The 17,541-nt window shown below is 44.5% G+C and overlaps 1 protein-coding gene across 4 annotated transcripts in view; it reads left to right on the forward strand.

Moving 5' to 3' along the window:
- Positions 1-17,541, forward strand: part of SHANK3 (SH3 and multiple ankyrin repeat domains 3) — a 924,054-nt gene that overhangs the window by 540,697 nt on the left and 365,816 nt on the right. The window lies entirely within an intron of this gene.

Here is a 17,541-nt window from a genome sequence, read left to right on the forward strand (position 1 = left end):
CTTTTCCAATTCGCTATCAAAACAGCTGCATTAACAGACCGTTGCTTTTTAATGTGGTTTTTTGAGAATCCTGGCCTTAGTCTGCCAGTTTTCAGCATTGTTGCAGGATATTAACATAATATAGTGCGTTTGATTGGCTTTTAATTCAGAAACGGTAAGGTCTGTTTCACTTTAAAATGTTTTTATGCAATGTTTGATTTATGTGAGATTTTTGTGCCTGGTCAGCACAATATTAAACCTTTTTACTTTTAATATCTGTTTACCTAAGTAACACACTCTTATATGAGCAGCCCACGCTCACTGGTGTTTTTTCCAAGTTTATTAAAATTTTGATGAAATGCAAATCAAAACTTCTAAGCGGTTTACAATTTATAATTAAAAAGGGGGAGACAGTAAACGAATAATACTCACAAAACAATAAATAACCAATTAGAAACATTAGGAAAATGGAGATAATTACAAATTAAAAGTAAAGAATACAAAGAAGATAAACCACAATGGGGAAGCTAGGGAGCAAAGATTAAAGAATGAATCTGGCTGTAAACCAAATCAATTAATAGTCAAATGCATCTTGGAAAAGGTAAGTCTTTAGATTTCCCTTGAATTTATCTAAGTTGTTTTCTGCCCTAATATAAAGAGGTAAGGAATTCCATATTGTAGGGGTCATAATTGATAACGAGGTAGCCCGACGTGTGCTAATAATTTTCAAAGATGGTATATGAAGTAGAATTAATAGGTTCACGTGGAATAAGAAGTTTATGGATAAAGGCTGGTTCTTTGGTGGTTATAAAGGTCGGTAACTGTATTTGATATTCAGTATTATTCCAGGACAAGCAGGCAGCATATTCTCAACATGTGGGGGACAGCCTCGCAAGCAGACTTGCTTGAAGAACTTTCAAAAAGTTTGCGAGTGCCTTCCTGCCGAACGTAGGTCGTGCGTCTCCTCTGAGGTACCTCAGTTCTCGTTTTTCCGCGGAGCCAAGAAGCACCTGTTTTCTCAGCTTTGCCCGACTTCGAGTTCTGCCTTCTCGCACTGAGGCTTTCCTTCTTTAATTCATTATTTTATTTGAGTAGTCGCTGTGCAGGCGTGTCTCTTAAAAAAAAAGTTTTCATCTTTTTTTTGTCGGTTCTCGTCCTGCGGGGCTTGGGCTCAGGCCCTGCTGCCGACCTTCGTTTGGCTGCGGTCGTCTTTTTTTTTCTATGTCCTAGTCTGTTAAGGGCTTCAAAAGGTATATTCATTGTAACCGGGTGATTTCACTCACCAACCCGCACCGTTGGTGTATTAAGTGTTTGGGACCCAAACATTGTCCTGAGTCATGCCCGCGCTGTGCTACCGTTCAAAAAAGAGTTCTCTGGAGACCTCATGTCCAGATCCATCAGCTCTTTGGTTCCATTCAGCCATCTGCAGAAAAGGCTAAGTCCTCGGCTAAGTCCTCCGCCTCGAACAAGTCGCCCTCGTCCGTGAAGACCTCATTTACTGTGCCTCCTAAGGTCTAAGGTCTTGTCCTCAGGCAAGTCTGCTCTTCCCTCCGCAGGTATGCTAGCTAAGAAGCCTCCAGCTGAGTCTCAGGCAGTCCAGGCAACGAGTGCAGTCGTGCCAGCCTCTATGAGACCTCCTCCAAAGCGTGCCTCCAAAAATAGGGAATACTCATCCTCAAGTTCGCCCTCTGTGGAGCACACTGCTGCACCTTCTAGACCAGAGTCGTTGGTTTCGGTGTCTGTCTTCGAGAACATGCTGCAAGCCATATTGACCAAGCAGCTCACCTCTGTTTTTGCCAAGCTTGCCCCTGCCTTGACCCTGCTTTCTGCGAGCCAGTCTGAGCATTCTGTCGAGCACAACGAGCAAAACCTGTTAGGTCTCGGCCTTTGTCCTCCAGTGACTCCTCACCTCGTCCTTCCAGGTCCAGATCTACGGCTACTCAACCTGCTCGAGAGGTAGAGGAGAAGCTTCGATCGAGATCTCATTCGAAGCATTCCTCGTCATCGAGGCACCTGTCTTCGAAGAAGGATAAGGAGTCTTCTGTACCTCGTTCTTCGAGACCCATCAAGACCCCTTCAAACACCAGGCATAGGTCTTGGACTCCGAAGCTTTCAACACCTCATGCTTCTCCATCTTGAGGCTCATCCAGGTCCCGGACTCCTCTGTCGAGGCATGCTAGGAGAGATCCTCGTTCGCCTGTTTCTATGAGACATGAGTCGAGACATTCAGTTCCTTATACTCCTGGAACCTCTCCATCGAAATCTCTCAAACATGTGCACTCTCTGATTCCACCTATATCACACAGCGGAGCTTCTTCTGTGATTCTTATGTTGGATACAGATGTCCCTTCCCAGGGAAGCTTCCCCTTCTTATTCAGCAACACCTCAGTCTCGCTCCACTTCTCCTAACATAGTAACATAGTAGATAATGGCAGATAAAGACCCGAATGGTCCATCCAGTCTGCCCAACCTGATTCAATTTAAATTTTTTTTAATTTTTTCTTCTTAGCTATTTCCTCCCAGGTATACAGACGTCCCTTCTCCAGTGAAGCTTCCCCTTCTTATTCAGCAACACCTCTGTCTCGCTCCACTTCTCCTCCTTAGGGCTCTTCATCTTCAAAATCCACATCTTTTTCAAGATTCATATTTGACATGAGTAAGGCTCTTCAAATTGATCTTCAATCTGAGTCTAAGTATACTCCTGAATATTTGGCTGAGATGAAATTGCCCCATCCGTCAAAGGATATTATGAGACTTCCCATGAATCCTGTTTTGAGGCAAACTTTCCTGAGAAATCTTGAGACTCCTTATTCTATTCCAGCTATCTCCTCAAAAATGGAATCTCGTTACCGTACAGTTGCTTGTAAAGGGTTTGAGAAGCCGCAATTGGCTCACCAATCTTTGGTGGTAGAATCATCTCTCAAAAATCTAATCCCACCAAAGTCTATGCTGCAGTCCCTCCAGGCAGAGAGAGACGGACAATGGATAAATTTGGACGCCGTCTGTATCAAAATTCCATGATGGCAAACAGGATTTTGAACTACAACTTCATATTCACATCTTATCTGAAGTATTGCATAAAGACCATGACCTACTTCTTCTCTGACTTACCTGAGCAGTGGTTGCCTGAGTTTCAACAGCTCATAGTAACATAGTAGATGACGGCAGATAAAGACCCGAATGGTCCATCCAGTCTGCCCAACCTGATTCAATTTAAATTTTTTTTTTTTTTTTTTTCTTCTTAGCTATTTCTGGGCAAGAATCCAAAGCTTTACCCGGTACTATGCTTGGGTTCCAACTGCCGAAATCTCTGTTAAGACTTACTCCAGCCCATCTACACCCTCCCAGCCATTGAAGCCCTCCCCTGCCCATCCTCCACCAAACGGCCATACACAGACACAGACCGTGCAAGTCTGCCCAGTAACTGGCCTAGTTCAATATTTACCGTATTTTCGCGGATATAACGCGCGCGTTATACGTGATTTTACGTACCGCGCATACCCCTCGCGCGTTATATGCCTGAGCGCGGTATACAAAAGTTTTTAAACATAGTTCCCACCCCGCCCGACGCCTGATTCACCCCCCCAGCAGGACCGCTCGCACCCCCACCCCGAACGACCGCTCGCACGCGCTCCCACCCGCACCCGCATCCACGATCGGAGCAAGAGGGAGCCCAAGCCCTCTTGCCCGGCCGACTCCCCGACGTCCGATACATCCCCCCCCGGCAGGACCACTCGCACCCTCACCCCGAAGGACCGCCGACTCCCCAACAATATCGGGCCAGGAGGGAGCCCAAACCCTCCTGGCCACGGCGACCCCCTAACCCCACCCCGCACTACATTACGGGCAGGAGGGATCCCAGGCCCTCCTGCCCTCGACGCAAACCCCCTCCCCCCAACGACCGCCCCCCCCCAAGAACCTCCGCCCGTCCCCCCAGCCGACCCGCGACCCCCCTGGCCGACCCCCACGACCCCCCCACCCCCCTTCCCCGTACCTTTGGAAGTTGGCCGGACAGACGGGAGCCAAACCCGCCTGTCCGGCAGGCAGCCAACGAAGGAATGAGGCCGGATTGGCCCATCCGTCCTAAAGCTCCGCCTACTGGTGGGGCCTAAGGCGCGTGGGCCAATCAGAATAGGCCCTGGAGCCTTAGGTCCCACCTGGGGGCGCGGCCTGAGGCACATGGGCCAAACCCGACCATGTGTCTCAGGCCGCGCCCCCAGGTGGGACCTAAGGCTCCAGGGCCTATTCTGATTGGCCCACACGCCTTAGGCCCCACCAGTAGGCGGAGCTTTAGGACGGATGGGCCAATCCGGCCTCATTCCTTCGTTGGCTGCCTGCCGGACAGGCGGGTTTGGCTCCCGTCTGTCCGGCCAACTTCCAAAGGTACGGGGAAGGGGGTGGGGGGGTCGTGGGGGTCGGCCAGGGGGGTCGCGGGTCGGCTGGGGGGGAGGGGGGTTTGCGTCGAGGGCAGGAGGGCCTGGGATCCCTCCTGCCCGTAATGTAGTGCGGGGTGGGGTTAGGGGGTCGCCGTGGCCAGGAGGATTTGGGCTCCCTCCTGGCCCAATATTGTCGGGGAGTCGGCGGTCCTTCGGGGTGGGGGTGCGAGTGGTCCTGCCGAGGGGGGAGAAGAATCGGACGTCGAGGGGGGGCATCAGGCTTTCAGGATGGGGACAGGACTTCAAGGGGGGACAGGCAGATCTTCAAGGGGGACAGGCAGACCTTCAAGGGGGACAGGACTTCAAGGGGGGACAGGCAGACCTTCAAGGGGGGACAGGCAGACCTTCAAGGGGGGACAGGACTTCAAGGGGGACAGGCACGGAGAGGCGGGGCAGTGCACCGAAAGTCAGGGCGGGTGAATGGTGAGTCGGGGCAACCAGAGGAGAGTCGGGGCAGTGCACCGAAAGTCAGGGTGAGTCGGGGCAACCAGAGGAGAGTCGGGGCAGTGCACCGAAAGTCAGGGTGAGTCGGGGCAACCAGATGAGAGTCGGGGAGGGCGAAAGGAGAGTCGGGGTGGCCAGAGGAGAGTCGGGGAGAGCGAAAGGAGAGTCGGGGTGGCCAGAGGAGAGTCGGGCAGCATGCGCGTTATATGCCTGAGCGCGGTATAGAAAAGTTTTTGTACATATCATCGTGATTTCTGCGCGCTATACCCCTGTGCGCGTTTTACAATGGTGCGCGTTATATCTGCGAAAATACGGTAATATTATTTTCTGATTCTAAATCTTCTGTGTTCATCCCACGCTACTTTGAACTCAGTCACAGTTTTACTCTCCACCACCTCTCTCGGGAGCGCATTCCAGGCATTCACCACCCTCTCCGTAAAGTAGAATTTCCTAACATTGCCCCTGAATCTACCACCCCTCAACCTCAAATTATGTCCTCTGGTTTTACCATTTTCCTTTCTCTGGAAAAGATTTTGTTCTACATTAATACCCTTTAAGTATTTGAACGTCTGAATCATATCTCCCCTGTCTCTCCTTTCCTCTAGGGTATACATATTCAGGGCTTCCAGTCTCTCCTCATACGTCTTCTGGTGCAAGCCTCCTATCATTTTCGTTGCCCTCCTCTGGACCGCCTCAAGTCTTCTTACGTCTTTCGCCAGATACAGTCTCCAAAACTGAACACAATACTCCAAGTGGGGCCTCACCAATGACCTGTACAGGGGCATCAACACCTTCTTCCTTCTACTGACTACGCCTCTCTTTATACAGCCCAGAATCCTTCTGGCAGCAGTCACTGCCTTGTCACACTGTTTTTTCGCCTTTAGATCTTCGGACACTATCACCCCAAGGTCCCTCTCCCCGTCCGTGCATATCAGCTTCTCTCCTCCCAGCATATACGGTTCCTTCCTATTATTAATCCCCAAATGCATTACTCTGCATTTCTTTGCATTGAATTTTAGTTGCCAGGCATTAGACCATTCCTCTAACTTTTGCAGATCCTTTTTCATATTCTCCACTCCCTCTTCGGTGTCTACTCTGTTACAAATCTTGGTATCATCTGCAAAAAGGCACACTTTTCCTTCTAACCCTTCAGCAATGTCACTTACATACATATTGAACAGGATTGGCCCCAGCACCGAACCCTGAGGGACTCCACTAGTCACCTTTCCTTCCTTCGAGCGACTTCCATTAACCACCACCCTCTGGCGTCTGTCCGACAGCCAGTTTCTGACCCAGTTCACCACTTTGGGTCCTAACTTCAGCCCTTCAAGTTTGTTCAACAGCCTCCTATGAGGAACTGTATCAAAGGCTTTGCTGAAATCCAAGTAAATTACATCTAGCATATGTCCTCGATCCAGCTCTCTGGTCACCCAATCAAAAAATTCAATCAGGTTCGTTTGGCACGATTTACCTTTTGTAAAGCCATGTTGCCTCGGATCCTGTAACCCCTTAGATTCAAGGAAATACACTATCCTTTCTTTCAGCAACACTTCCATTATTTTTCCAACATACTCTATCTCAAATATGTCTCTTTATGCTTCAAGCGACTTATGATGCATTTGAAATGTCATCTCGGGTTACTGCTTTTTCTGTGGCAATGATATGTCTGGCTTGGCTACAGATTGTGGACATGGATCCTAACCTTCAAGATCGCCTAGCCAATATACCATGTCAAGGTAATGAGCTTTTAAAACGAATCCATTGAAGCAGAGCATGAGCGGTCCTTTGCCTCTTTGATTCAACCTAAACCTAAGTCTACAGCTCCTAAGCCTTATAGACCACCTCCTTGTCGTTATCCACAGAAATCTACTCCGGCTTTCTCCAGGCCTCCACCCAGGAAACAGCCACAGCAGCAGCGTCCTGCTGTAGCTAAGCCTGCACAGTCTTTTTGACAATCTAAATCTGAGAATAATGTCCATCTTTATCCATCAATCTTCTGTTCTCCCCATAGGAAATCGTCTCCATCATTTTTACCAACTGTGGGAGCAGATTACATCAGACCTCTGGGTTCTCACAGTCATCAGAAAACTTAACGGTATTGCGGTATATAAACTGTTATTATTATTATTATTATCAGAGAGGGTTACTCTCTCCAATTTCTTCAAATTCCACCAGATCGCCCTCCAAAAGAGTTTCCTTCCAACATGTCGCAATTTCCCCTTCTTCTTCAGGAGGCTCAGGCTCTTTTTCACCTCTGTGCCGTCAAAGAGATACCCTTGACCCAATGAGGCACGGGATTTTATTCCCGTTATTTTATGGTCCCAAAGAAGACGGGGATTTGTGACCTATCCTGGACCTCAGAGCTCTCAACAAATTTCTTGTCAAAGAGAAGTTTCAGATGCTCTCTCTTCTAACCCTGTACCCCTGATGGATCAAGGAGATTGGTTAAGCTCCCTAGATCGCAAAGAGGCTTACACTCATATTCCAATTCATCCAGCCTTTCACAGATTCCTAAGATTTCGGGTGGGGAATCTTCATCTTCAGTACAGAGCCCTCCCTTTCGGCCTCACATCAGCTCCCAGAGTCTTCACAAAATGCCTGGTGATGGTGGCTGCAGCCCTGCGGATGCACGGTCTTCAAGTCTTTCCATATTTGGACAACTGGCTCATCAAAATCTCATCGCAACAGAAGGTTATTGTAGCGACCTAACGGACTATAGCGTTTCTCCAAAGTTTTGGGTTCTAAATCAATTTTCCAAACTCCCAGTTATGTCCCTCCCAAACTCTACAGTTTATTGGAGCCATCCTGGACACTGTTCAACTCAGAGTATTCCTGCCTCAACAACGTCAAGATGATCTCATTCACCTTTGTCAACAAGTGTCTTCCCTCACGTCAATCTCGGCAAGACACATGATGGTTCTTCTCAGTCACATGGCCTTTACAGTTCACGTGACTCCTTTTGCCAGACTTCACCTCAGAATTCCTCAGTGGACCCTAGCATCTCAGTAGCAGAAAGTTTGCGACCCACTCTCTCAACACATTACAGTAACTCCTTCGTTGAGACAGTCTCTCCACTGGTGGATGCTGTCTTCCAATCTTTCCAGAGGTTTACTATTTCACACGCCTCCTCATCAGAAGATTCTCATGACATATTCCTCGACATATGCTTGGGGGGCCGCACCTAGATGGTCTCCGAACTCAAGGTCACTGGTCCAGCGTAGATCGTCGCTGTTATATCAATCTGTTGGAACTCAGAGCGATTTTTATATGGTCTTAAAGTTTTTCAACATCTTCTCCACAACACGGTAGTCCTCATTCGAACAGACAATCAGGTCGCTATGTATTATGTTAAAAAGCAGGGAGGAACAGGATCTCTGCCTCTTTGTCAAGAAGCTCTGAAGCTTTGGAAGTGGGCAATCCTTCACAACACCTTCCTCAGAGCTGTCTACATCCAAGGGGAACAAAACTGTCTGGCGGACAAATTGAGTCATCTTCTACAACCTCACGAATGGATACTCAATTCTTGCCTCTCCATCAAATTTTTGCTCAGTGGGAAACTCCTCAAATAGACCTCTTTGCATCTCCCCACAACAACAAACTGGCTCAGTTCTGCTCCAGGATATACTCTTCTTACCGCCTCAAGGAAGATGCTTTTCTTCTGGACTGGGCAAATCAATTTCTCTATGCATTCCCTCCATTCCCTCTGACTTTCAAGACTTTTGTCAAATTCAAGAAGGAGCATGCCACCATGATTCTGATAGCTCCTCGGTGGCCCAGACAACAATGGTACTCCCTTCTACTTCAACTCAGTACCAGGGAGTCTCTACTTCTACCAGTACTTCCCTCTCTGCTTACACAGAGTCAAGGGTCTCTGCTTCATCCTGCTTCAACCTGCAGTCTCTACACTTAACAGCTTGGTACCTCTCAACCTAACTACCACTATACAGTTCTCTCAATCTGTACAGGACATTCTAGAGGCTTCCAGGAAGCTGTCCACTAGGCAGTATTACACAGAAATGGACTAGATTCTCTGCTTGGTGTACTATTCATCACAAGGAGCCGCAATCTACCTCCTTGTCTTTGGTTGTGGATTACCTGTAGCACTTATCTCAATCTGGCCTCAAATCCACATCCATTAGAATCCACCTCAATGCAATTGCTACTTTTCATCAGCCTATCGAAGGGAAACCCCTGTATGACTTTTCAATGTCAAATCACCTCTCAAGCCGCCTCCAGTGGTTTGTCTGGGCCATAAAGTTAGAGCTATGGTGGTGTCTGTAGCTTTCCTAAGATCAACTCCTATTGAGGAAATCTGCAAGGCTGCCACTTGCTACTCGGTTCATACATTCACCTCTCATTATTGTCTGGATACTTTCTCCAGATGGGATGGCCATTTTGGCCAGGCAGTTTTGCAACATTTATTCTCCTAATTTGCCAACACTCCCACCATCCCATTCTGATTAGCTTGGAGGTCACCCACATGTTGAGAATATGATGCCTGCTTGTCCTGGGATAAAGCACAGTTACTTACCGTAAAGTTGTTATCTAGGGACAGCAGGCAGATATTCTCACAACCCACCCAACTCCCCTGGTTGGCTTCTTAGCTAGCTATCTGAACTGAGGTACCTCAGAGGAGACGCACGACCTACGTTCGGCCTGAAGGCACTCGCACATGCACAGTGAAGCATTCGCGAACTTTTTGAAAGTTCTTCAAGCAAGTCTGCTTGCAAGACTGTCCACTACGGGGTCCCATGGATGACGTAACCCACATGTTGAGAATATCTGCCTGCTGTCCCTGGATAACAACTGTTACAGTAAGTAACTGTGCTTTTTGAGCAAGGCTGGCAGCTCATCAGCACTGTTCTATGCAATACATTAGTTTTTTAGATCCTTAAAGATGCATCCCATCTAAGTGTTGCCCTTAAATATACATGTCCATATCTTTGAATACTTTTCAAGTTGCAGGCATTTTCCTTTTATTACAAACTCATTACAAGTTTCTTTTGATTTATTTTTAAGATTTTAGGACATGGTACTATTGTAATATATCTGCTTTTAGATTTAACGTGGTGCAGCACAGGATATATGGTATGTTACACTGCTTTACAATCTGGTTTTACTTTCTGGTTTTTCTAATCTTCCTTCATGGTTCGGTCAGTTTAATCTCTAGTTTAATCTTGTCACATATAAATTTCACAATACATTTTTAAATTCTCATTTCTGGTTAGCAAATCAATTTATATTCTTATTGTAGATTTAGATTTACATTTCATACTCCATATACTTGGTCACTATACTATTTACTTTTTTTAGTATGATTCATGCCTTTATGCAAAATACACTATATATTCACACAGTGTGTGGTCATATTAATATCTCACCACACTATGTTACACATATATTCAGTGGCATAGTAAAGGGGGGACTGCCCCGGACACCATCTTGGTGGGGGCGCCCCCACCTCTCTGCCCCCCATGCCATACCACGCTCGCGCCCTCCCTTTCTTGCCCCACGTACCTCTTTATATCTTCGTCAGAACAAGCAACTTCTCCGGCCTGCTGCTCACGTCATCCTAGCTCCCCTGATCCCCCCCCCCCCAATCAGCTGAGCTGGCAAGACGCTTCGGGGAGCCCTGCTGGCTCAGCTGATTGGAGATAAATTCTTCTGCCGCGATCAGCTTATGCTACTGCAGTTTAGCGGCAAAGATAAGCAACTGAAACATAAGCCAGGGTTTTCCAGGCCTACATTTCAGCCATCTATTTAAGATTTAGATTTACATTTCATACTCCATATACTTGGTCACTATACTATTTACCGCAAGGGTCCCCACTATCCCCTCTGCTTTTCAATATCTACATGACCTCACTGAGCTTTCAATTAACCCAGCTGGGGATAAAATTATTCAGTTACGCTGATGACTTCACAATTATTATCCCATTTGCCAACTCCATCTCGGAAACAATTCCAAAAGCATCAGAAGCCATAAACTTGATGGAACATTGGATGACAGACTTCAAACTCAATACTGAGAAGACAAAATTCTTTGTCGCTTCACCGAGCCCTCTTGACACCAAAACCCCACTAGACATCAACAAACATAACTACCCCATAGAGCCCACCATTAAAATACTGGGTGTAACTCTGGACCAATGCCTCACCATGAAAGATCAGGTGGACTCCCTAATCAAAAAGAGTTTTTTCACCCTCTGGAAACTTAAATCCATTAAAGCATACTTTGATAACTCTGCCTTCAGAATCTTGGTACAATCCCTCGTATTAAGTCAACTCGACTACTGTAACATCGCCTACTTAGCAATCCCCCAAAAGAATATGCGACGATTACAACTAATGCAAAACACTGCGGTCAGACTAATCTTCAGTCTAAAGAAGTTCGATCACGTGACGCCATACTTCAAACAGCTACACTGGCTGCCGATGGAAGCTCGAGTAAAGTTTAAGTTCGCCTGCCTCTGTTTTAAAGTTTTCTACGGTCTAACCCCTAAATACATCACTGACCTATTCTCCTTCTCAGCCAACAAACACAAGAGAAGCTCCCACTCACACTTCGTTTCTCCCCCGGTTAGAGGATGCAAACTAAAAAAACACCATGAGCATCTTCTCTCACATCAGGCTGCTCTATGGGGTAAAGACCTAGAACAACTCCTATTGCCCACCACTTATGAGGTATTCAGGAAACGCCTCAAAACTCACCTATTCCTGAAATACCTAGACAGCTGACCCACTTCCCTCCTTCCCCTCTCTTGCCCTTTCTCCCCATTGTTCCCACATCCCTTAAGTTAACTCAACTTGTACATCAACTCAACTTGTACTCCACTAATCTTCTGTAAACCGCATAGAACTTAACGGTATTGTGGTATATAAACTGTTATTATTATTATCTATCTTGGCATGAATCATGATTGGGTAGCTGCTTTAGGCCACCTAATGCCACTTTTTGTTCCGCAGCCTAAAGCAACTACCTAGCCATGATTTCAGCCACCTTTTATTTAGGCATTGGTAGGTGCTTCAACACTACTGTATTTTGCCATTTCTGATGGCATTTTTCAATTAACTTAGGCATTGGCAGGGCGCCTACCACTGCTTAAGTTTAGGTGCTGGTTATAGAATTTCCCCCTAAATGCTAAAAGTCCATGGGCTAACTCCCTTAATGAACATTAAGACCATAATCCTGTTTGATGAATTTCCCCCTAAGTGACTTGCCCAAAGTCACAAGGAGCTGAAATGGGAATTAAACCCAGTTCAAAAAATACCCTTCTCAAATGTCATTTCAATTTTCTTAGTCCAAGTTATCCAGAGGCAAAGGGACTAGCAGAGACAGCAGGAAAGATTGAGTAACAACAAATTTTACTGCCTATTTTTAACAAACCCTGCCCGGGATCTAAAAGTTAAGTCCCTGTTTTAAGAACTATAAGTTTAAGAACTATAAGTATTTTTGATTAACAACAGGGCAGGAGGGGAGCATGAGCCAGTGAGGTTAATTTAATTCCCTTTCTAGTGTGATTGTAAAACACATAAAACACACGGGGATCTGAGGCTCAGCCCCTTTGATAGTAACTAAAAAGGATTTAAGTTCAGGAGCTATTCATAGTGGATTTACACCTCTGGATAACTTGGACTAAGAAAATTGAAATGACATTTGAGAAGGGTACTTTTTGAAATGAATATAGCACACAAAAGAATTTAGCACACAAAAGAATTTATGCCACCACCCCCTCCTACATAAAATCCAAGCTACCCAACTACATCCCCACCCGCACCCTCCGCTCAGAAACGGAGATACGCCTATGCATTCCCCCTGGAAGGTCCCTCCTCTCAGAAACCGCCCGCAACCCCCAACTCTGGAACCAACTCCCCCCTCAACTCAGACTACAGAACTCACTAATGACATTCTGGAAAATGGTAAAGACCCTCCTCGTCAACTAAAGGTCACCCTCAGTTTACACCCAACCCCCTTAAACCCCACCTCTACCCTTCTTTCTCCATTCTAATCTTCTGCCTAAATTTCTGAATAGTCCACTCTCAGCCTATACTCAAATAACTTGTATCTAAACTAAACTACTTATATTTAAGCTACTGTTCTTAATTTGCTGTATAGTCCCTATATTTACACTGCTGCACAGTCTCGTATGTCCAAGCATTTAAATCTACTGTATAATCTTGTATGTCCAATTCACTCCATTGTGAATGTTTACTTATAAACCGTTCTGAGCTACTGGGAGGACGGGATAAAAATCTAAATAAATAAATATATGTTCTTTTTCATCCTGTATATAATTTTGGTGAATTAAACCCAGTTCCCCAGGTTCTCAGTCCACTGCACTAACCATTCGGCTACTCCTCCTACTCCCCCAAATATCTCTAGCACTGTGGTTCTCAACCTAATCCTCAGGACTCCCTCAGCTAACTAAGTGTTCAGGATATCAGTTATTAATAAGCACGAAAGAGATTTGCATACAGTGGAGACCAGTATATGTAATTCTAGTTCATGTATATCTCAAACCCCCGGTTTACTGGGGGTTCCGAGAGTTAAGCACTCCTACTCTGCTAAAAAAAGAGCATAACTTTTGACTATTTGTTTATGTTGGCTTGCCAATGTCAGAATGTCAAAGCACTCACTGTGCTGACCTTTTAGAAACCAGCTCATTTTATTATAAACATAGGGGCATTTTCAAACATACGTCTAAGTCCAATTTGGACGTATGGCTCTAGGCGTCCTAAGTCAGCAGTAAGAAAATGCCTATTTTTGAAAGGCATACCACCATATGTCTACAAAAATCCTCTTTCTGGATGTCCAGGCCATCGGGATGCACATACCACCAGGACATCTATCTTTATACCACATTTTCAACCAAAATTTCATCCGAGTCCCAAGCATCCAGAACAAGACCATTTGGTTTGGGGAGGGGCCAGCCCTGTAATGGGCTAATCACCCAGACATGGCAACAGAACAGTGGGTCACCTAAAAGGGCAGTGCTGTGAACTTCACATAGAGTGTGCCAGATAAACATCTTTTTTTTTTTTTTTTAATATTCTTTATTCATTTTGAAAACTTACAGCAAGCGTACAGGAATATATCATTAATAACAACAATAACACTTGTAATTCTCATATAATTCTACAAACATAAAAATTATATCCCGTCCCACCCACCTTCTTTCAAATATTATAATCAATTATATCATAAATATAATATAAACACATAATTTAGTGAAATTTCCAGAAAAACTCCCCCCACCCCCCTATGTGTACATATATTCATCCAAGGAAAATGATGTTTACTCCTTACAATATCGTTCCAATGGCCCCCAGATCTTTATAAAAATTATTATAGTTCCCTTTCTGTATTGCAATTGCTCTTTCCATCTTAAAAATATGGCATACCGAATTCCACCAAAATGTATAATTAAGATTAATATAATTTTTCCAGTTATTGGTGATATGCTGAATAGCAACCCCAGTCAAGATTAATAATAGTTTGTTATTATGTGCTGATATTTGACTTTTTTTCCTCATAGACATGCCAAACAGAATAGTATCATGGGATAATGCAACATGGTTTTCTAATAGACAATTTACTTGAGTCCAAATTGAATTCCAAACTAATCTTATACAGGGACAATGGTAAATTAAATGATCAGATTACAATGCCAGCATTTATTAGACTTAGAGCTATCTAACTTTTGTAAACGAACAGGGGTCCAAAACGCTCTATGCAACAAAAAGAACCAAGTTTGCCTCATAGATGCTGATACTGTACATCTCATTCTCCAAGACCAAATTCGTGGCCATTGAGATGCAGAAATTTGCTGCTTAATCTCAATGCTCCAAATGTCTCTAAGACCGTTTTTTGGTTTTTTATTCATATATCCAGATATTAATTTATACCACAATGTGGCTTGATGTCCCAGGAAGTCCGCTTGAAAGCATAGAACTCTAGACTATACTGATTATTCAATGTTTTCCATTCAGGGAACCCTATCTGAATAGCCTGCTTCAGCTGCAACCATAAACCAGATAAACATCTAACCAGAACTCCCTTATAGGTTATGGTGAGCCCCCCCAAAACTCACTATACTCACCTGTTTACAATCCCAATAGCCCTTATGACTGCAGTTGGCACCTATATGGCAGTAGAGTAGGGTTTTGATGGGATCACATTGTCTATCCTATTGAACTGTAGCTGAAATAAGCAGGAAGAAATAGCGGGATCAAATAAAAGTATAACAAGGACAAAACATTAAAAGGCAAATTTAATGGACATAGCAGCAGAAAGTTCAAGTATTGTACAGATATGAAAGATGAACTACTCCCTCACCCTTAGAGGTGATCTTTCTAAGCAGGTTGAAGTACACTAGTAAAGTAGAACACCGTGATAGGAAGCATTCCACTGCCTTATTTTGATTTTCATGGCTATTAATGAGTTGTGACACATTATTAATTTTTTTGTTGTTGTTATACAGAAAAAAATGTGGGCAGCATCTTCTCCAGGTGCATTGCTGACCTGTGAGAATTTGAATTCTAACTAATGGAAAAATAGAAAACGTTTATTAACATGCTTGATGCACATTATCAAACAACAGAGGAACAATTTTTAGACCAGAGGGCCTGAGGAAATCTTTGTGTACCACTTCCATGCTCAAATTGAAAATCAACTGGAATTATTGAATTTATCTGGGATATTTAAGAGTTAAGATCACAATTTGTTGTATAAATTGATTCTTCACTAAGTCAAGGGCAGTGAAATTTCCAAATACCGTGTTTCCCCGAAAATAAGACAGTGTCTTATATTAATTTTAGAGCCCAAAAATGCACCAGGTCTTATTTTTGGGGTATGTACACGATCATCTCTCCATTCCTCTCCTTCACCCCAATTCTTCCTCTTTCCTTTGTCTCCCCCACATGTGCATCCTTCCTCCCCTCCCTCCCATTCCTCGTGCAGCAGGACCCTTGCCCAGCTTCTGTCCTTCCCTCCCATCCCTGTTATTGAAAATGAGCAATACCAGCAATCTGCATGCAGCCTTCATTCAGCAGGTCTGAGAGAGTATTGGTGCATATGATGAAGCAGACATTTTTAAAGGGCCTGCAAGATTAGATGAAATATGGTTAGCAATTAAAGCAGACCATGTAAAATTGAAGGCTGTATTCAGTACTTTTATGCATACATACCCAACACAGCTATGTTTCATCAAAGGGGCTGGTTCAGGGGCAAATGTATACCAGGAGGTGTAAAAGTCAAAACTTCACCAAACTGGTTGAAGATTGTATCTCTGACCTGGCTAAAGTACTGAATAAGAACATAAGAATTGCCGCTGCTGGGTCAGACCAGTGGTCCATTGTGCCCAGCAGTCCACTCCCGCAGTGGCCCTTAGGTCAAAGACCAGTGCCCTACCAGAGCCCTACCTGCGTACGTTCCGGTTCAGCAGGAACTTGACTAAATTTGTCTTGAATCCCTGGAGGGTGTTTTCCCCTATTTGAATCCCTAGAGGGTGTTTTCCCCTATGACAGACTCTGGAAGAGCGTTCCAGTTTTCTACCACTCTCTGGGTGAAGAAGAACTGCCTTACGTTTGTCCGGAATCTATCCCCTTTCGACTTTAGAGAGTGCCCTCTCGTTCTCCCTACCTTGGAGAGGGTGAACAACCTGTCCTTCAACTCTGTACAGTCAGCTTTTTTTCTTGCTAACCATATTGGATATTGCAAACTGTTTGCCTTGCTGTTTCCGTAGATTAGAAGATGCAATGCCTTAAATACCAATGCAACAATTTTAAATTTCATACACACACAAATCAGAAACAATTGTAATTCAGGTGTTATATTCAAATTGCTGCTGCCCAAAAGCAACCAGGCAGCTACATTCCTTCAGAGAAACAGTAGGTAGGGCTATAAACACAGAATTACAGTGATCAAGCGGAGCAATAACCAGCAAATAAGATCTGAACGTCATGTAGGAACTGTTCCTTTGAACATACATTTTGTTTTAAATAGCATAGCATTCGTTTTAGTTAAAATATAAAAATGAAAAACCAAAGCAAAGTTCAGTAACACCCGATCCGTTTTTGAAAACCTTTTCTGGTGGTTCCTGATCATCTTTGTTGCAGTGATAACACGGGGGTTGATTTATTTGGGGTTTATTTTCCTGATGAATGTTTTAAACAACTGCACATCTCTAATGTGCGCTAGAATTTATGTTCTCCTTTATAGCAAAAGAGCAGACTATGATCCTAGTATAAAACAGAGTTAGAAACAAATGTGAGGTACGGCTCTCAGGTGAATAAGACTCTATAACGTGGTGTAGACATAAATGTTCTAAATTCACATAACAATTCCATCAGTTAGAAAATGGGAAAATGTATCTGTCAAACTAGGAAGAAAACCAGGCAGCAGTCCCCAGAGTCACATCAACTCCTTTAAGAGGATAAAACAAAACCTGAATAGTTTGCTGTTGTCTCATGTGCCTGAGACATAATTACAAAGCAATCAGAAGTTCTCTCAGAAACTGATGCCAGTCTAGCTCTTAAGTAACAAACTATTTCAGGCCCTTTTTTACTAAGCCGCGGTTGAGGTTTCAACTGCGGCCTGGGGTGCTAAATGCCCCGACACTGCTTCGACGTTGATAGGAATTCTGCAGCATCAAAGCAGCCTCAGAACATTTCGCGCTCCAGG

Source organism: Geotrypetes seraphini, chromosome 9, assembly GCF_902459505.1.
Source record: "Geotrypetes seraphini chromosome 9, aGeoSer1.1, whole genome shotgun sequence".
Taxonomy (NCBI): Eukaryota; Metazoa; Chordata; class Amphibia; order Gymnophiona; family Dermophiidae; genus Geotrypetes; species Geotrypetes seraphini.